This window comes from Callorhinus ursinus, unplaced genomic scaffold (genome assembly GCF_003265705.2).
Source record: "Callorhinus ursinus isolate GAN/ISIS: 27379988/994484 unplaced genomic scaffold, GSC_fseal_2.0 scaffold563, whole genome shotgun sequence".
NCBI lineage: Eukaryota > Metazoa > Chordata > Mammalia > Carnivora > Otariidae > Callorhinus > Callorhinus ursinus.
Window position 1 is genome coordinate 1 of NW_027397618.1, and position 21643 is coordinate 21643.

The following is a 21643-nucleotide window of genomic DNA, read 5'->3' on the forward strand; positions in this document are numbered from 1 at the left end:
ATATATATATATATATTTGTGCCTGCTTTGGTTTGGGAATTTATAAGACCAGAAGGGTCACTGATCTTTGTTTTTGGTGAATATGTGATAGTTCATAAATTTTTCAGCCAGATTCCAGATTTTTTTTTCACATTAAATTTAATAAAACAATCCCTCCAAGTAGTGTTGCGTATGACCTAGACCTTTACCATTTTATAATCATTATGATTTGAGATTTTCCAGGATGCAATGGCACTAGATTGAGCTGTTACTACGTAGGCAAGGAAAAAAAAAATATCACTAACACACACATGAATGGGGACCATAGTTGTAATTTAAGAATCTTTAGACGAACCATATTTGTTAGAGGAGGTAAGTAGAAAAGCTAATGTGTGAGTTGTACCATCCCTACCATGAACTGTACCACAGATGCAGAGTTACAACATTCTTGGTAAAACAACACGGAAAAAGGATCTATATATACACCACAAATTTAGCAAAACACTTTTTGTACAGAAGCCTAAATATCTTAAGTTTAGATTTTGATGAAGATAATCACTAGGTTAATTCTTCAAGGCTAGTTTCTTACAAGTCTTAACAGCCAGATTCCAGATTTTAAGCCAAGTACAGTTACTGACTTGTTTGCATTCCTAACCCTAAAAATAAATCAATTAAAATGGATAAAAAGCCCATTGTGATATTTGCACAGAAATTTAGAAAGAAACTTTCAAGTTGACCTCATAGCTATTACCAATAAAATTACTGCTTCGGAGTCATTGATAACAGATTTCAAATGCTTCCTGTCTTATATATAGCGCAGCCCATGTAAACTTAGCTCCGGGTGGCATTTTTACTCGGCATGCGGACTTGCAGGTGTAGACATGCAGAGCTGGGGGAAGGTGTGTGGGCAGTGACGTTTTTGGCTGGAAGTGTTGGCCCCTCCAGCCCATGCCGCAGTGGTGGTGTCTAAGGGCAGCGTCCTGTGCCTTGTGGGTCCTCACGTGCACACATCCTCTTCTGCCTGGCCACAGCTCCTGAAGGCCCAATAGGACAAGCCTTGCAGCCTTCTTTCTCATTTCAGGTTTTTGGAAATATTGCTCTGGATGATGACACCAGCATCAACTGGCACAACACCTTCAGGACGTTTTTGCAAGCCTTGATGCTGTTGTTCAGGTGTGTTGTTTGGGGAGTCAGTGCAGGCTCAGAGGCTCCTCCGTTCAGGAGAGTCAGGGCGTGTGCCGACCCAGAGGGCCACCACCTCCGACCCCAGCTCGTGCTGGCTTCCCCTCAGTGGGCCTTCCCAGCTTCTCCTCCCCTCTTCCTCCTTCCTTCCTTAAGGGTTCCTGAGCCTCGGGACAGATGGAAGGGAAATCCATGAGGGAGGTCATCCTGAGAGCCCCAGGTGAGGCTGGCCTTGATCACCTCAGCTCTGATCGCTGGGGGTGGCAAGAAGGCCTCTGGTGAAGCTGCAGCCAAGGGCCTGGGAGGACAGAAGGTGTCCAGCAGGACCTTTTCGGTGTGCTGGCCATAGGCTCTGCATCTGCTCACCTTGTTGACTGCAGGGTCTGTGGGATCGGGGCCGGGGGCGGGAGCAGGTCAGGGCAGGGGGACACAGAGTGTGCTACTCAGGGACCCAAGGAACTCAACTGGCCAGAGTGAGTGCCTCCACCTGCCCCGTGGCTCACAGGACTGCAATTCCCTAGGCTCCAGGCTCCAAGGCAGGCAGAGTAGCTTGTTTCTGGCTCAGGCACCTCCCTGTGTGCTCGAAAGGGCTGCATGTCAGCTTTTGTCCGAGATGTGACACACTCTCTGTGGCCTATCCTGGTTTGGGGGCTGTGGGGAGGGGGTGAATGTGTCTCACTGCCTCCAGGGTCCCCTTCATTAAGGCAAGCCCACCACATGACCCTAGGAGGGAAGAAAGGAGCGCTTCGTAGGGACTTGTGGAGGAGGGGTGCTGACATAAAACCCTGCCTGGGGCTCCTTCTTGAGGTGCCCACACACGTGTTTGTTTATGCAGATGCACCAGGATGCTGTAAGGCCTGTGCTGGGAGATGCCCAGCACGGTTAATCCCAGGCAGATGCATTCCAGGGCCCGTGGAGGTTCTTCATTTTATGGAGGGAGATCAGACCGATCTGCTTAGCTAAGCTGCCTGGAGAGAGTTTTCTGACTCTTGTTTTTTTATCAGATGGACAAGTATCCTTAGTCCTATACTTTCTCCAAATGACATCATTTCTCTGGACATTAGCTATTACGTTAATTTCATCTCTTCATTTATTAATGTCCTGCCCCATGCTACAAGAGTTGAGGCAGGCCTATGAAACCAGCCTTAGTTTTAAGTCTTTGTGCTCAAAGATCACTTTTCCTCCCTGGTCTCTGTGTCACATGTGAGCACCAGTATGAGTCAGGCCTGGCATTGGACAGCTGCCCTTCAGGAAAAAAAAAATGGCTATTCCTAGCCATTGTTAATGGGAAGTGGGCTCAACTTGTGCCGAGCACTGGCCATGCAGGCACACCGCAGTGTCGCAGGGGGGGGGGCAGGCCTCTGGTCTGCCTGCTAGTCTAGTGCACATCTGGCCCTCGTGCTGGCTGCCTACCCAGGGACAAAAGTCCATGAAGAAAGGTCCTCCAGTGTGGCCGCTCAGGCTGGTGGGGTTGTTCTTGGTGTGTTCAGGAAAGAGCAGACGCTGGTGTGGCTGGAGTGGACTGAGCAGAGACCACTGTAAAAGAGCAGGCTGAGAGTTTCACAGAGCTGTGGGCAGTTGTGTGAATTTTGGCTTTTGCAGTGAGTGAAGGGTCATTGAGAGGAAAAGTGACCTGATCTCACCTGTGTGTAGTGGACCCACTTGGCTGTTGGGTGGGGCAGAGCAGGAAGATCCGTGAGGAAGCTATTGCAGCAGCTCAGGGGAGGTGGTTGTTGCTTAGCCCAGGGTGCTGAGAAGTGGTAAGAGTCTAGCTGGTTTTTGAAGGTAGATGAGCTGATGAAGCTGGTGAGAAGGAATGGAGGCAGGGATGCCTGCAGTATATTTGGCCTAAGAAACGGGATGGAGCCCCCATTTCTTGAATCAGGGAAACCTGGGATGGCACATGCTGGGTGAGGGAGGCCAGGAAGGGCTGTGTTGGCTTCGAGGTGCCAGAGGTCCATGAGGGGGCGCTCACCATAGTGCTGACTTTTGGTGCAGTGCCTTGTTTTCAGTAACTAGTTCTTTCCAAGTTAATGATCAATTTGAAAATCTAATGCCAGAGGATTCTTTTTAAGAAGTAGGCATCTCTTACCGAGACCTTAAGTATGAGTGGGTTCTCTGTGGGAGGGAGCCCAGGGAGGGTATGCACTTGAGCCAGCTCTTCTGAGATTTCTTCTCAGGCTGGCCTGTGCCTTCCTTTGTGGGTCTCATGGCTCTGCCCTTCTTCTCAGGAGTGCCACTGGGGAGGCCTGGCATGAGATCATGCCGTCTTGTCTCAGCAACCAGGCCTGTGATGAGCACGCCAATGCCAGTGAGTGTGGGAGCAACTTTGCCTACTTCTACTTCATCTCCTCCATCTTCCTTTGCTCCTTTCTGGTAAGTCCTGGTCACTGTGCCCCTGTGTCCACCTGTCTCAATCCATCCCAGGCCCCCCCTACATCTCTCACTGATCCCTGATACTGATTCATGTCACATTACAAGCAGATTCTGTGTTGATGGTCCTGTTTCCCCAGAGACGATGACCTCTAAAAGGACCCCCTCTGTCATGAGCTCCTGTGGGCCTTGCCTTTCCTTCTCAGAAAGGGTTTTAAGTTTCCACGGGACAACTGTCCTTTAGATTTTAGCCTCTGCCATGGTGATGAGTTACAAAGAAGCAGCACTCCAGCTGGTGTGCCTGGGGCAGATGAGCCTCAGGAAACTGGTTGTTGGGGCGGTAAGTGGACTAGGTCCTAGTCAGCAGATACCACTGGGAAACATTGAGCAGGGACATGACACAATCTGGTTGATACTTTAAAACCTTGCTCTGGCCTCTGGTCAGGAGAGGCTGAAGAGTGGTCAGGAGATAGTTGGAGGTGACAGTGCCTTGAGAAGGGTGGGGATGAAGGGAGTTGAGCTGCACTTTAAAGAGAGCCAACATGACTGATGAGTAAGCACAGGCATGAGAGAAAAAGAGAAAGAAAGCCGCACCTGCCGTTTGCTGGGGTGCTGGAGAAACAGGCGCTGGTTCACGCCAGTGAGAATGTGACAAGGTGCAGTAGCTGAGGAAGACAGTATGGTAGCTCCTCAGTAAACTGAAAATAGAATGGCAGTATAATCCAGCAACTCCACTTCTGGGCATATGCCAGAATTGAAGACAGGGACTTGAATAAATATTTGTACACATACTTTCATAGCAGTATTATTCACAATGGCCAGGAGGAAAAAGCAAACAAAGTGCCCATCAACAAGTGATTGGTACACAAAATGTGACATGAACATACAAGGGACTATCATTCGGCCTTAACAAGAGAGGCAGTTCTGGCCCATGCTTCAATATGAATGAATCGTGAAGTCATTATGCCAAGTGAAATAAACCAGTGACAAAAGGAAAAATAACTGTATGGTTTCACCTATCTGAGGCCCTCGAGTGAAGTTCACAGAGACAGAGAGTAGGATGTAGGATGGCGGGTGCCAGGGTCTGGGGGAGGGGTGGGAGTTAGGGTTTAATGGGGTCAGGGTTTCAGTTGGGGAGGATGGAAGAATTCTGGAGACGGACAGTGGGGATGATTGCACAACAGTGTCAGTGTGCTTGATGACGCTGCACTGTACACCTAAAAGTGGTTAAATTGGTAAGCTTTTTGCTATGTATGTGTTACCACAATTTAGAAAATGGTATTAAAAAAGAATTAACATAAATCCTATCCAAACTCTTTTTATTTTTTTTAGAGGGGGGAGGGAAAGAGGGAGAGAGAGAATCTCACGCAGACGCCATGCTGATTGCAGAGCCCGACGTGGGACTCCATCTCACAACCCTGAGATCATGACCTGAGCTGAAATCCAGACTCGAACGCTTAACTGACTGAGCCAACCAAGTGCCCCCTATTCAGATTCTTTCAAAAAGTAGAAGAGCAAACACCTCCTAACACATCCTGTGATGCTGCCATTGTCCTAATACCAAAGGCAGTCAAAGATGCCACAAAAAAAGAAAACTACAACCAATGTCCCTGATAAATATATAGTAAGAATCCTGAACAAGATACTAACAGACTAGTTCCAACAACAATGGAACTAATTAAAAGGATTATACACCATGATCAAAGGGGATTTATCCCAGGAATGCACGGATGGATTTTCAACATACAAAGATTAACCAATGTGTTGAGGAAAAAACCCACATGATTATCTCATTGGTGAGGAAAAGCATTTGACAAAATTCAACACCCTTTCATGACAAAAACACTTAGCAAACTCGGAGTAGAAGGGAACATCCATAACATGATGAAGGACATTTATGTAAAACCTACAGTTAACATTATACTCAGTGGTGAAAGACTACAAACTTTTCCCCGAAACAGCAGGAATTAGACAAGGATGCCCACTTTTTTTAAATTATGTTAATCACCATACATTACATCATTAATTTTTGATGTAGTGTTCCATGATTCACTGTTTGCATATAACACCCAGTGCTCCATGCAGAACGTGCCCTCTTTAATACCCATCACCAAGGATGCCCACTTTTATCACTTCTCAACATCGTGCTGGAAGTCCTAGTTAGAGCAGTTAGGCAAGAAAAAGAAATAAAAAGCATCCAAATTGAAAGGAAGAAGTAAAGATATCTCTATTTGCAGATGATACTATTCTATATGTAGAACATCCTGAAGAAACACACACACACACACACACACACACACACACACACGCTACTAATACTAATAAATGAGTTAATCAAAGTGTCAGGGTACAAAATCAACATATAGTAAACAACCAGAAAAGGAAATTAAGGCAATAATTCTATTTCCGTAGCACCCAAAAGGATAAAATGCCTAGGAATAAATAAATACCTATGGAGATGAAAACTTGAACAGTGAAAACTGCAAAATATCGCAAAAATGAGTTAAAGAAGACTGAATTAAATGGAAAGACATGCGTGTCCATGGATTAGAAGACTTAATATTGGTAAGGTGGTAATGTCCCCACAAAGTAGACTCTAGATTCAGTGTGATCCCTGTCAGAGGTCCAGTGGCTTTTCTAAAGGAATGGAAAAGCTGATCCTCAAATTCATATGGAATGGCAAGGAGCCCCAAATAACAAAAAATCTTGAAAATTGAAGACCAAGTGAGAGAATTCACATTTCCCTATTTCAAAACTTACTATAAAGGTACCATGAGTAAAAACAATGTGGCTGAAGAGATACCTTTCCAAAGAAGACATACAGGTAACCAACAGGTACATGTAAAGGTGCTCAGCATCACTTATCATCAGGGAAATGCAAATCAAAATCCTAAGAGCTAAGATATGGAAACAACTTAAGTGTTCATCAACAGATGAATTAGATAAGGAAGATTTGGTGTGTGTGTACATACGCACACACGCACACATTTTTCAGCAATGAGAAAGAAGGAAATCCTTCTGTCATTTGTGACAACACGGATGGATCTTGAGGGCATTATGCTAGGTGAAAAAGGCCAGACAGGGGAAGACACATACTACATGTATAACTTATATGTGGAATTTTTTTTAGAGGTCAAACCATAGAAACAGAGAGTAAAAGAGTCGTTGCCAGGGACTAGAGAGTTGGGGAAATAGGGAGAAGTTGGTAAAAGGGTACACACTTTCAGCTATAATATGAATAATATCTGAGGATGTAAAGTAAAACGTGACCATAGTTGACAATACTATATTGTATAATTGAATTTTTCTGAGAGTAGAACGCAAGTGTTCTTCCAAAAAAAAAAATAGGTGATGGATGTGTTAATTACATGGTAGGAATGATTTCACAATGTTTATGTATGTATATATACCACAATATGCACTTTAAGTATCTTATAATTATGTCAGTTATATATATCTTAATAAGGATGATACCGGGGCAGTATGGTATTGGCATAAGGACAGACCAGTGGAGTGGGATGGAGATTCCAGAAATAAATCCAAATATCTATGGAAAATTGATTTTTGACAAGGATGCCAAAGCTGTTCAGTATGGAAAGAATAGTTTCTTTAAGACATGGTGAAGAGACAACTGGATGTCCACATGCAAAAAAATAAAGATGGACCCCTACCTCATCCCATATACAAAAATGAACCCAGAATTGATGAAGGAGCTAACACTACAAAACTCTTAGAAGAAAGCATAGGGGGCAGATCTTCATGATCTCTGATTTGTCAGAGGATTCTTAGATTCAACACCAAAATCACAAGCAACAAAAGAAAAAATAAATTAGACTACTCAAAATTAAACACTTTTGTGTGTCAAAGGGGATTATAAAAAATGTGAAAATACAATTTAAGGAATGGGAGAAAATACTAATCCACATATTTTATAAGGGGATAATATCCAAAATACATAAAGAACTCTTAGAACCGTACTACAAAAGACAACCATATAAAAAATGGGCAAAAAATCAGAATAGACATTTTAGCCAAGAAGATATACAAAGTGGCCAGCAAGCACATGAAGACATTCATCATCTTTGGGCATTAAGGAAACTCAAAACTACACACTTGCTTCACACTCACTAGGATGGCTATAAAGATAATATTTTTTTGGGGGGGTGGCTGCATACTAACACAACTTGGTAGTTTTTATTGTCTAGGACAATGGTTACAGACCACAAAGCCTCGTGAAGACCCATTGCTTGGGCCCAACAAGAGACAATACTCTCCCTCACAGTTCAGAGTCCTCTGGGCTGTAAGGGGACAGACTTTTCTTACGTGGCTCTGGTAGAAGGTCCGTGACTGTACTCAGTACAAGAAGAGCCATCTCTGAGCCGACTTATGTGGGGGTGGGTGGATAACGTGGCCATCCTCATTTCCATTACTTGGGTGCAACCCTGAAACCGGATGTGGATGGCCGAGTTGTTGCGGAGGCGGGTCAGCGGCTCTTGTGTATCAGTCTCTGGTTCCAGCTCATTGACAAGCTCCACGGTGGAGGTATTGGCAGCCACCTGCAAGGACCCGAAGCTGCCTGCCTGAAGCGGTAGGGCAATGTCGATGGCACGGTTGATGGCCAGGCCCAAGCCATGAATGTAGATCTCACGGCATGAATTCTGACCCCAAGCCCCTCCGTCCAGAAGCTTTTGGCAGCAGGCCACCTGGGCCTTAAAGTCAGTCTTCATGTTGACATAAATGTCATTGGGCCTCCGCGGCAGGTGGTGGGGGAGCCGCTTCCGAAGGGTACACTCCACCGGGTCCAGCTCAGCCTCGACAGCCCCACGGGGCTCTCGGTTTTCCACCATGCTCTGTGCCACTCTCCAGTCCACAGTCCCTTTCCCGAGCATGTGGCCCGCTCCGGGCCAAGCCACTCAAGCGCTGCGCCCACCCGCTCGGACGGAGTGTGCGGCGCCGGACATGCAGGACTGAGGAAGAGAAGAAAAGCCGCGTGCGGGAGGATCGCGAGACTGTGGCCGCCCTTACGGCTCGGGGATCCTGAAAGATAATAATTTTTTTAATGGAAAATAACCAGCATTGGCAAAGACATGGAGAAATAGTAACTCTTGCACATTGTGATAGGAATGTAAAATGTAGCAATTTCTGTGGAAAACAGTTCAGCCAAAAGGTGGAAACAACGTAAATATCCATCAATGGATGAATAGATAAACAAACTTGTATATACCTCTCATGGACTATTATTCAGCCTTAAAAAGCAATGAAGTTCTGACCCAAATGAATGACTGATCCTCAAGAAATCACGCTAAGTGAAAGAAATCAGGCACAAAAGGCCCTATATGGTCCTGTATTGTAGGATTCCTTTTATGTGAAGTACCCCAAATAGACAAGCTGATAGATGCAGAACAGAGATTGCTAGGGAACAGGAGAAAGGGGAAATAAGTAGGTGACTGATTACACTAGGAGGCATTTTCTGGGGTGATAAAGAATTTTTGAGGGGCACCTGAGTGGCTCAGTCGTCAAACGTCTGCCTTCGGCTCAGGTCACGATCCCAGCGTCCTGGGATTGAGTCCAGCATTGGGCTCCCTGCTCCGCGGGAAGCCTGCTTTTCCCTCTCCCACTCCCCCTGCTTGTGTTCCCTCTCTCGTGTCTCTCTCTGTCAAATAAATAAATAAAATCTTTAAAAAAAAAGAATTTTTGAAACTAGAGAGGTGGTTGCATAATATTGTGAATACACTAAAGCCACCGAGTTGTACTCTTCAAAATGATTAAATGTATGTTATGTGAATTTCAACTCAATTAAACAAAAAAGAAGCTGAGCTTTTGGCCTCTGGAGTCCAAACTACTAACTCCAAAGTCACTGTTTTCCTTGAAGGCTGGCTAGGTGGGGAAGAGGGTGGTGACGGGAGGTGGGGCAGGAGGCGTGCCAACATGAATTAGGGTAGGACAGCAGAAGCAGGGAGTGGGAGGGACCTGGGTTAGTTTGCAGGACCCAGAATCCCGGGGTAGGAGGCTGGCTGCTGCGGGGGCTGGTGGTGGTGGTGGTGCAAGGGAGGCCCAGAGGTTGGGGGGAGCAGGGCTGGATGGGCTCTCACTGAGTCAGAGTGGCCTCCGCTGCCATGATGGTTTCGCACAGACTTTGGCTGGAGGGTAAGGGCTAGGGTAGAGGGCAGGCTGAGGTCTCTCTACGTCACCCCTTCTCCTTCCTGTCCTGCAGATGTTGAACCCCTTTGTGGCCGTGATCATGGACAATTTTGAGTACCTTACATCCTAGGGCCTCACCCCCTGGACGAGTTCATCCGGGTCTGGGCTGAGTACGACCCGGCCGCGTGGTGAGTGGCCCCCATGCTCCGTGGTCCTCAGGGTGGTCCGTGCCACGGATCTCAGGACAGGGCTGGGTGGCTTCAGACCTGTGTCATGTGACACAGGTTTTGTCAAACCCCCTCAGGTTTTGGTGGGGTCTGCAGAGGGTGGTGCCAGGTCCCCTTCTAGGTGGCATGCTCCTTCTCATGCCCACAGTGCTCTTACACAGCTCCCTGGGCTGAGAAATGCTCTGTGAGACCCTTATTCCAGCGCTTAGGAGGTTCCAAGGGGTCTGTGAGGCTCAGGTCTCTTGCCAAATGGGAGTGTACTGTCTCCTCAGAGGTCTGTCACATGATGGGCGTGGAGGGCTCAAGGGAGAGGGTGTGGACACAGCAGGAGGGCCTTCCCTTGGGGCCTCACCATCCTCATGAACCTTGGAGGCCTTCATGGCAGAAATGACATTCTTCCCGCTGATGAACTCAGGCCTTTCCCTCTCTGCCATCTCTTGGGAACAGGAGCCAACATGCACCTCTGTGTCCCCAGCCCAGGCTGCAAATAGCGGGTGCTTGGTGAACTTTCACTGAAATTAAAGGAGCTACCAGGAAGGGCCTAGTATTTTGAAAACCCTTTGTTCATTGTGGGAAAGGGTTACTGTGTTGCATTAAGTGAGGGGTAGTTTGTTTCTAGACAGAGCAAGTATGTCATGAGGGGACTGGCTTGGGTTAGAAGGGTGTTCCGTGATCCATGGGAGAGTCCTGCACACCGAGGACACATACTCTTATCCTCAGGGCTAGCAAAGCAGCATAGACTCACCATCTGCCCATTTGTCTGTTCCTTCATCACTCGCTTCTTCACTTCCTTATTCATTCATTCACTCTCTCAAGCAGATACTTGAGTAGTTATTCAGGGCATGCTCTCTACAAGGCCAAAACAGGACATGGAGAGGCCAAGAGACCTGGCTGCTGGGGAAGGCACAGGCCTGCTCATCGCCTCGCTCATGGTGAGCGCTCAGCAGACATGAATGTGAATGAACAGTGCATCAGTAAACGGATGGGCATCCGTCCCTTCCCATGCTCGAAGGGAATGAGACGACTGTGAAGATGGGGTGTAGCCACTTCCCACCTCCTCTCTCCGAGGCTCCCAGCCTGCCAATGTCCCCCTCACACAGCTCTCTGTTTGGTCACCCCTTGCGTGGTAGAGGCCTGGAGGAGATGGTCAGTGTCGTCATGGTGAGGACCCTACTGCCCACAGTTTTTCCCTAAATTGGAGCTCAGCAAGGGATTGCTCCAGAGCTCTCTGACCCTCAAGCCCCTGGGAACTTGGCTGGGCTCCCCCACCCTCCTCTCATCCAGCCTTCCTGGAGCTCCTACCCCATCATGTGAGGATCCAGAAGATGCTGTATGAGACCCTTCCCAGGCTGGGCAAGTCCTAAAACCACTGGTAGCACCAGGAACCCTAAGGCATTTCCATTACTGTTGTGTCTCTGGGTGTTTTCCATTGTAGTGAAAATTGGATAGTTTTCATGCAGTGCAGAACAAGCATGGCTTTTATTTATGTTTCATGGTGTAGGTGAACGTTTTTGTGGCCTCAGAGAGTCCTGTCATTTTGCTGATGTGTCAGCACATTGGCCCTGCAGTGCCCAGTCTCATTCTGGCTCAGGGGTAGGTGTGGGTTCTCTGGTCAGGAGGGCCCAGTCAGGTCAGAGAGCAGGAGAGACTCCAAGTGAGGCAGGCTCGAGGCTCATTCTAGGAGGGTCATCTGCACTGTGGTCTCAAGAGATGCTGCTGTTTCTGGGCACTTTGTTTCCAGTATATGTGCTGCCGAAGGGAGCACTGGACACGTTGTTTCTAAAGGGTGTGTTGCAGGGAAGCAGAGATGCTGTATGGGTAGTATGTCCATATGTGCAGGACAAAGGCAAGTCAGTTCAGGCCTGTGAGAGGGGAGGGCTTCCCCCAAATCTTTATGAACTGTAGACCCAGGGCTTCCCCTAGTCCAGCCACAGGTGGAGCAGAATTTGGACATACAGGAAATGGACTTGGGACAGACTGGGTTTTTGTGATGGTGCACAGGGGGCTCAGACTCTTTCCCAAATCCAGAGTTCTGAAAATGGTTCCTCTGGAAGGCAGGGGCCATTGGGAGTGGAGTAAAGAAAGTGCTGTGGAAGAGTAGACAGCAAATATAAGCCTCATCCCAGAGGTGGCATCTGTGAAATAGCACACAAGACCGGGGTCCAAAAGTAACAAAAATGTGACCCGCAACTAACACTCAGACTTGCTGCTCCCACATGTGGCCTGGGCTGAAAACATAGCCTGCTTCCAGATGGCAGGGGATAGGGGAAGGCCCAGCAGAGGCAGCTGAGTAGACTGAGTCCTGGGCACAGGACCGAGGGTGCTTTGAGCACTTCCTAGCCTCCTTGGCAGATGTAGGAATGTGGTCCGCTTTATATCCCAGGTGGCCACTCTGCTCTCTCCTCGTTCTTGGAGAGACTTAAAGAAAAACAAAACTTTGTGAAATTTCCCAAGCTTTCATATGTGTGTATGGCTCTGTGGGTGTGTGCACAAGTGTACACACATGTGCGTGTTGCATACGTGCATGGGTGTGTTTGTGTGCACATGTGGCATGCGTACATGCATGTGTGCAGCAGACATACATGTGTGCATGTGCGCACATGCGCATGGTTTGTGTGTACGCTTACGAGCGTGCACAGGTGATTGTGCAAATGTGAGTGCAGTGCATGTGTGTGAATGTGTAGCAGACATACATGTGTGCATGTGCACACACACACATGGTTTGTGTGTATGCGTACGAGCGTGCACATGTGATTGTGCGCAAATGTGAGTGCAGTGCATGTGTGCACATGTTTGTCCTTGTGTGCACGTGTGTGTGAATGTGCAGCAGACATACATGTGTGCATGTGCGCACACGTGATTGTGTGCGGATATGTGAGTGCAGTGCATGTGTGCACATGTGTGTGAATGCACATGTGCATGGGTGTACACGGGCATGCATGCTTGTGTGTGAACGCAGGTGTGCATGGTTATGTATGTGCACATGTGCGTGCACACATGCCTGCTGTGGGGAGATGAAGAAGGCATAGAGTTGTTGCTTTCTGGTGCCGCCTTCTTCCATCTTCCCTGTTGCCTCACTTGGTGAAGGGTAGAGTATCGAGAGGAGAATCACAATCACACCTGTTAGCGATCTGTCTACTCATCTTTGTGTTCATCCATCTGCCCAGTCAACATTCCTGAACATCTGCCATGTGCTGGGGACCAGGGGTGTATAGGTGAAGCAAGCACGTGCTCTCGGGATGCTGAGTCCAATGGGATTGTGGGAGAACAGAGGAGCCATAGTGTGAGCCCAGGGTGTTTGAAGAGGGAGAAACCCCATCTGGCCGGTGAGTCAGAGGAGGTGGCATTTGAGCCAAACTGAAGAGGGCAGGATGGATTGAGCTCTAGAGAAGAGGTTGGGGCCGGGGCTGAAGGGAACGGGGTCTGATTGTGTCTGATGGAGAAGAGAACGCATTGCAAAGGGGCTGGAAGGGCGGCTGGGACAGGTTGAGAAGGTCTTGAAATTTGGGATAAACAAGGAGCTTTGACTTTGCTTTATAGACAGCGAGGACAGTTTTTTGCGTTGCCGTGACAGTATGGTGCCCCAACTTTCCATCTGGTGCCGTCTGAGGGATTCGGTGGTGGAAGAGAGAAGATGAGCCAGAGAACAGGCTGTGAATTGGGTTGGGTGATCATTGGGGCTGGGGGCTTCACCATGCTTCCAGACCCTTCGTCATGATCCTTTAGGTCCAGTGAGTTAGCAAGCACCTTGGGTGAGGCCAAAGTGGGGCTTCCTCTTTCTTCCCTCTTTTGCAGAAGTCACTTGGAGCTGACTGGACAGGAAAGAGAAACGTCGGTGTTGGCCAGGGTGCCCCCCCCTGGGACTAGGGGCTCCTTAGGCGGGCCAGCAGACTCCAGGAGATGCAGGAGGTAGAGATGGTCAGGAGAGCCAGGCGTGGGGTCTCTGGAACTCAGGGAGCGAGAGCAGGGGCTGCCAGAGAGGGTGGGCGAACAAGACCCGGGGGGAGGCGGGCAAGTGGTTGAAGTGTGTGCACCGTGGGGCCTTGTGACAGGGACCAGCGCTGGTTCTGTATGGTGTGCCTCCTGCCCACATCAGGCTCTGGAAATGGTCTTTGGATTGCCCTGCCTCCGGGGCTTTCTGAGCCCCAGGATTCCCTGCAGGGAGCTGCCTGTCCAGCCGCCCGGCTCCTCTTCCTGTCGCAGGCCGGGTGGGCAGGCGGTACGGGCTCATCGTGCCTTGGTTGCCATAATCTGTGACATTTCCTTTCCAGTTGCCAGGTTCATTGTAAGGATAGGTACAGTTTGTTGCATTGTATTGCGCCACCCGTCGGCTTAGGGAAGAAATGCCCTCGTAGGTTGGCTTACAAGGTTTGCAACTTCAGAGCCTCCATCTGACATACTCTTCCCTGACTGAAATGCAAACACAGCGCACACTCCCTGCCTGGTTTGGGAATGAGGACACCTCAACTCTCTTTCCTCCTGCCCTGCCCCGCCCCGCACTCCAACCTCTTGGACGTTCTGGTCCCCCATCTGATCCCCACAGCCATTACTGAGCTGACTGTGCTCCTGGCAGTGTAACAGGCCCATGGGCAGTGTAGACAGCCCCACAGGATGTTTCCATTCCCAACGTCTGTGTGGTTGAGACAAGTGCTTCCTCCTTCACAGTCTCTTAACCCTCCAAATGTTGGATGTGGCCCTGTCCACAACAGCCATATACCCATACAGCAGACTGACCCTGTAGTCCTTAGGCCTCTCGATTGTGATATAAACCTTTGACATACGTGTTTGTTAAGAATTAAGGTTATGGGAGTTACTGTGTCTCCCAGCAGGCAGTTTCTCAGTGAGGCTGCCTGGTTTCAGAGAGTCACATGCATGATTCAGGGACTGTGGCTCCCAGAAAGTCTGCCATGTGTGGATTTGTGGTGTGGAATAATCCTTGAGCTTCCCACTGTTTCAGTGAGCGATACTTTCCTTATCATCCTCACATTTGCTCTCTGTTCTTCATGAAGGAGAGAGAAGAGACTGGAGAATGAGCCAGTTTGTTCTTTGTGGAGGAGCGATTAATGTGGGGGGCAGGTGTGAGTCCGGGGCTCCTTCCTCCCAGGGAGAAGAGTGAGATCTGTGTGCCTTCCAGGCTCTGAGATGCGAGGACCGAATATCCAAGGCAGAAGCCTTGAGTTTCTGACCAAAAGCGAAGTTGTTTCTTCAGCAAGTGGGAGAGCACCTTGCCGTCATGGGAAAACAGCAAGAGCACTGGATGGGCGGCTGCAGCCCGTGACCCTAAGTGACCCCTTCCTTCCTTGGGCTTCAGATCCAAACCCGTGCAGTCAGTCACCAGTGATGCGGAATCTGCTGCTTTCCCAGCCTGGCATCTCTTCTCACGTCCAAGTCCAGCACCTCAGCTTGCCTTTGGGAACCCCATGTCACCTGCCTACCATCCAGACAGTTCCAGAGGGCAGACCCCACTTTCCACCCACTTCAGAGAGGGGTGTATGATCCAAGTCTACCCAACCCCTTGCTCTATTTTCTGGGTGCTCTGATGGCTTCAAGAATGAGAGTGTGACCCAAGCCAGGCCAAAGACCCTTAAAGCCATGACTTTTCATGGAACCCAAGGGAAAGAGAAACCCTTCCCAGTAGAATGGATGGTGAGTGGGTGTCAGCTTGGAGTTGTGGGAGGCCCCAGATGCAGTGAGAGAGACTGTGCCTATAAATGGGGCCACCCCAGAGCACTTAGCAGGATGGAGGGTTGGAGAGGGTCTAGGTCACATTGTGAGAGTGTGAGCCTTTGGGCCTGCCAGGTCCAAACCCACTCTTGTCTCTTGCACGTATTAAGGTATTTCTACCATTAAAAAATATTAACTTCTTTTACTGTAGTAAGTGTGTCCAGTCCCTTGCCATCCAAAAAAGAACTAGGTGACACATCAGGATCCACAATCCCTGACTCCCCGTGCACAGTGTCCTCGCTGAGCAGGGTATGGCTGGGGGAGAGGAAGACAGTGAGTGGGGTCGGGTCTAAGGGCAGCTCCAGAACAGTTCTGTCCCTGTTCCTTTTCTGTCCTAGGAGAGGAAAACCCCAGAACAGTGAGAGGAGAACCAGGAGGAAGATGAGGCCCTGGATGGCTAATTGGTCTGCATGTTTTTTCCTTATTTTAGCGTCCATTTTATTATTGTGCATTTTTATTAGGAAATCACCCATTTCCTCTAGGCTTCCAGTCTGATGCAATAGGTTTCCCTTATTTGACCTTTAATGTCTGTTTTTTAAAAAAAATATTTATTTATTTGACAGAGCGAGCGAGCGAGAGAGAGAGCACAAGCAGGGTGAGCAGCAGGGAGAGGGAGAAGCAGGCTCCGGCGGAGCAGGGAGCCCGAAGTGGGGCTCGATCCCAGGACCCCGGGATCATGACCTGAGCCGGAAGCAGACCCTTAACTGACTGAGCCACCCAGGCGCCCCTGATTTCTTCTCTTTTTCTAGTTTTCTACAAAATTGTCACAATTAGTGAGGAACTATTGATATGTTATTTTTAGCGGGAGTCCATATTTTATTCAGGTTCCCTCTGTTCTACCTTTTCTCGCTCCAGGATCCCATGCAGGGCACCACGTGACATGTGCTCATCATGTGTCTTTAGGCTCTCCATGGCTGTGACAGTTTCTCAGACTTGCTTTGTTTCAGTGACCTTGGCAGTGTTGAGGAGGACCGGTCAGGCATTTTGTAGAAAGTCCCCCATTGGGATTTACTTGTTTTCCTCCTGATTAGACTGGGGTTATGGGTTTTGAGGAAGCAGATCAGGGAGGTAAAGTGCTTTGTCGTTACTTTACAACAAGGGAACACTTGTCACTGTCCATGTTAACGTTGGTCACCTGGCTGAGGCAGCATTGGTCAGGCTTCCCCACCAGGAAGTTATTCTTTCCCATGTGCAGGAAGACAACTGCCCTGAGCCCCCACTTGAGGAGAGGAGAGTTAGCTCCATTTACTTGATGAATGGTTGAGTATCTACATCTATTATTTAGAATTCTTATAGGAGAGGTCTATTCAATCCTGCTTATAAAAAGCTATGTAATTTGTTAATAAAAAGGCAACAAAGTAATTTAAAAGATCCCAGTCCCATTGGCTTCATTGAACAATTCATGAAACAGGCAGCATCCCATTTAGCAAAAAGAAAGGGGCTCCTTTGAGCTGCAGGGAGGGGAAGGATTTTAAAGGGAGAGAGGGATGGAAAAAAAGAAATTACTAGAAAAGGATGCACTATTTTAGGCAATGTCCCCCTCCTAAGGGGAACAGAAGGGGTCATTCAGTTCATTTTCTAGGTTGACCGGTTAAAGTTTACGTGGAGGTGAGGGTGTGTGGAACTGCAGTTAGGTCAGGTAGTAAGTCTTGGTTTGCTGGTTTGGGTCTCTTGACATGTGACTCCATTTTCGCTCTGTGGTTTCTTTTTAAAAAATCGTTTATTTGGGGGCACCTGGGTGGCTCAGTCAGTTGTCTACCTTCAGTTCAGGTCATGATCTCAGAGTCCTGGGATCGAGCCCCATGTCGGGCTCCCTGCTCAATGCGGGGTCTGCTCCTCCCTCTCCCTCTGTCTCTCCCCTCTGCTTATGCACTCCCTCTCCCTCTCAAATAAATAAATAAAATCTTAAAAAGAATCATTTATTTTTACCAGCGCAGACACCAGGGTAGTTTATGTTCCAGCAGGACAGTGTTTGGTCGCTGGCTCATTCCTCCTTTGGTGATGGAGAACACTTCCCTTTGGCTCCTGCTTTCCATTGACATCATTCCATCTCTGTGGCTCTTTTCTTGGTACTTCCTTACTTTCTGATACGTCAAGATTATCCTGGCTCCTATACTTAATGTCCAAATTCTAGCGTCAGCAATTTGTTTAAGGAGCTCTGGTTAGTAGAGAATGGTATTAAAGTCTTACACGTGGGAGCTAAATGTCCATGCTCAGCGGACAATTCAAGGCAATATATGCCTGTATTCCCACCTATGTCGACACACCTAATGATAAAGATTTCTATGTGGAACCGTCTCTTTCTATATTAAGCTAAGGACGAGTTTATACTGATGTCTCCAACCTGGTCCGCCACCACATGGAGATTGTGATCTTCTCCCTTTGCTGATCTATAACTTCCTACTCTAACAGTGACAAACCTGGCTCTCACCACCGGCCCTTTATTTAATTCATTGCTCCATTCCAGATTACAGATGTGGTGTTTTCAGAACTGTTAGCTAGCACTCTGATGGCAGAGAACTTTATCAAATAGAGTCCACTGTGTACATACAGTACATTTTTTCTTTAATCTACAGATTCCATTCATTTCCAACGTTGCTTAGGTCAGCGCCTTTTGTCATACAACCTACAGTGAGGGTTTTTTCCCCCCATATGTTTCTAATACAGTTAGATTATGTGTCACGTTCTGTTTTCCATTGAAGGGGAGGAAGAAATTGTCCTTGGTCCAAGGTTCTTACCATGGGATGAAGAAAGAAATTGACATGAGCCTGATAAATAGGAGAAAAAAACCTAAAGTGCAATGATGTGCACATGGAGACCCAATAATGAACCTGAGGTCTAAAGAAATGACCAAGGAAGCCAGGTTTTATACTTTTTGGACAAAGAGAAACTACACCTTTAATGAAATCACAGGACAAAGAAAACTTAACCTTGGGAGCTTCAATTAGTAAGGAATTCTAAACAACATTTGGGTTGGGGTCGTAAATTAGTAAAAAGTAACAAGGGTTGTTTATACAGCCTTATGGGCTCCAAATCTGTCTCTGGTGATGTCGAAATCTCTTTACCTCCTGGTACAGGGACATCTTCACATGGGAGATTGATTTCCTTTCCAGGGGGACAGAGGAGGGTCTAAGTGTCCTCATTGCATAGGCTGTCTCTTAAGTAACTTTTATTTAAAATGATCTGTATGTCAAATTGGCAGATTTGGGGCAGCCTGCCCTTGACCCCCACACCATTCTGTGACACTCCCACATCCTAAACAACTTACGTTCAGTAGATTATTATTTACTCTTTGGGATGTAGAAATGTTTGTATTTTTTAAAGATTTTATTTTTAAGTAATCTCCACACCCAACATGGGGCCCGAATTCACAACCCCAAGTTCAAGAGTTGCAGGCTCCACCGACTGAGCCAGCCAAGTGCCCCAAAATGTTTGGGTTTTGACAAATGCATAGTGGCAGGTATAAATCATGAAAATATCACGGAATTCACTCCCAGATCCTTATATCATCTCTAGTTTTGCCTTTTCCAGAATCTCCTACAAATCGGGTCACTCAGTGTGCAGCCTTTTCAGACTGGATTCTTTCACTTAGAAAAATACATGTAAAGTCCATCCATGTGATTGTATGGGGTGATGGTTCATTTCTTTTTATTCCTGAATAGATTAACAGGAGAAAAACAAGTCAAAGTTTAATATGCATATGTCCTTTATTCATGGGAGATACCCAGGAAAATGGTGTAATTCCTTGAATTGGCTCAGCCCTCACCCTAAATGCTATCTTCAGCTAAAGACCAAAAGATTTTGGGTGGTGGGAAGGCCAGTTAAGGGATGTTCTCAGGTTAGCACAGTAAACGAGGGTATGGATGTTACACAGCTTTAAGTCTGTACCTTCTCTTTTGGTAAGAGTTTCTTGAGATTTAGTAATTCTGTTCCTGATACGGAGGGAGACAGGCATACAAATGGGGCGTTCCTTTATAAGTGTACATTTCGCTCACCAAATGGCAACTTTTATCTGGTTTTCAGAGATTCTCCCATGTCTGGCGTTTCTTAAAATTAATCAGCCCAAATATCCCTTGTGCCAAAGAGGTATATTTTGCATGGCATATTCTGCTTCCTTCACATGGATGCACTTAGCTTGCTTATGGATTCGTTTATGGAAGGACATCCTGGTTTCTTTAAGTTTGTAACCATTATGAATAGAGCTACCTTGCATAACTGCATGTGAGTTTTTGTTCGGAAATAGATTTCAAAGCAGTTGCTAAATATTAAAATTGCAATTGTTGGATCTTAAAATGAGACTTACTTAGGTTTGGAAAAAATGGCCAAAATGTCTTCTGAAGGGACAGTTGCTGCCATTCCTCACCTTCCAGCAATTGGTGTTCTTGTTTTTGGAGTTTAGTATTTGTGATAGGTGTGCAGTGCTGTCTCACTGTTGTTTAAATTTGTAATTTCCTAATGATGATGTCAAACATGTTTTTGTATGCTTATTTTGTATCTGTATATCTTCTTTGTCCAGGCATCTGTTCAGATACTTACCCATTATCAATTAGGATGTTTGTTTCCTTATCATTGAGTTCTGATAGTCTTTTGTATTTTTTGAATAAAAATCTTTTACCAGATTTGCGCTTTGCAAATATTTCCTCCCAGTTTGTGGCTTGTCTTTTAGTTTTCTGAGCAAGGTCTTTCACAGAGCAAAAGTTTTTTTTTTTTTAAGATTTTATTTATTTATTTGACAGAGAGAGACACAGCGAGAGAGGGAACTCAAGCAGGGGGAGTGGGAGAGGGAGAAGCAGGCTCCCCGCTGAGCAGGGAGCCCAATGTAGGGCTCGATCCCAGGACCCTGAGATCATGACCTGAGCCAAAGGCAGACGCTTAATGACTGAGCCACCCAGGCACCCCACAAAAGTTTTAATTTTAGGAAGTTCATGTTATCAATTTATTACTTTTGTGGATTGGCTTTTGGTGTTGTGTGTTAAAGCTCATCACTGAACCTAAGACCATGTGGATTTTCTTTTTTTACTTTTTATTTTTTGAAAGATTTTAGTTATTTATTTGACAGAGAGAGAGAGAAAGAGAGAGAGCAAGCACAAGCAGGGGGAACTGTAGGCAGGGGAGAAGCAGGCTCCCTGCTGAGCAAGGAGCCCGATGCGGGGCTCGATCCCAGGACCCTGGGATCATGACCTGAGCCGCAGGCAGCCACTTAACTGACTGAGCCACCCAGGCACCCCCCTTTATTTTGATAGTTTTACATTTTAAATTTATCTACAATTTTGAATGAATTTTGGTGTAAGTTGTAAAGCCTGTGTCTGCATTTCACTTAATTCTGTATGGTTTCTAATTAATAGTTTTTATTTCTGGAGAAGTCAGGGGATAATTGGACTCCATTTCAGTTCGAATTTCCCAAATGTAATGGATGCAGCTGGACCCCGGAAGGGACAGGTACCTCCAGGGAACTGAGTGCACGGCATCCTGCACTGCCCCCACCTCCCGCAGGGGGCGCCCAAGTCCCGCTCCGTGACCCGTGCAGGGCATGCGCGATCAGCCCTCCTCCTCCGGTGCGAGGACAGGTGTTCCAAAGCCTCAGGACCGACCCACTGTGCTGACGCCCAGGCTTCGTGAGGACTTGGGGCCTCAGCCACAGTCAGGAGCCGGCCTCCTCTGGACCCGCTGTGGAGACTTCGGGAGGACGTGGGGCTGCGTCCACGCTGACAGGAACTAGGCCTCCTCAGGACCCTGTGTGGGGATTTCGGGAGGACGTGGGTCCATGTCCACGCTGACAGGAGCTAGGCCTCCTCAGGACCCGCTGTGGAGGACGTGGATCCGCGTCCACGCTGACGGGGGCCGGCCTCCTCTGGACCCGCTGTGGAGGATGTGGGTCCGCGTCCACGCTGACAGGAGCTAGGCCTCCTCAGGACCCGCTGTGGAGACTTCGGGAGGATTGGGGCCGCGTCCACGCTGACGGGAGCCGGCCTCCTCAGGACCCGCTGTGGAGGACGTGGGTCCGCATCCACGCTGAC

The 21643-nt window shown here is 47.6% G+C and overlaps 2 pseudogenes; one reads left to right on the forward strand and one right to left on the reverse strand.

The window, feature by feature from the left end:
- The first annotated feature begins 1010 nt into the window (after nucleotides 1-1010).
- On the forward strand, nucleotides 1011-9863 carry LOC112819182 (voltage-dependent N-type calcium channel subunit alpha-1B-like; annotated as a pseudogene).
- On the reverse strand, nucleotides 7961-8381 carry LOC112819183 (ribonuclease P protein subunit p20-like; annotated as a pseudogene).
- Nucleotides 9864-21643: the final 11780 nt, after the last annotated feature.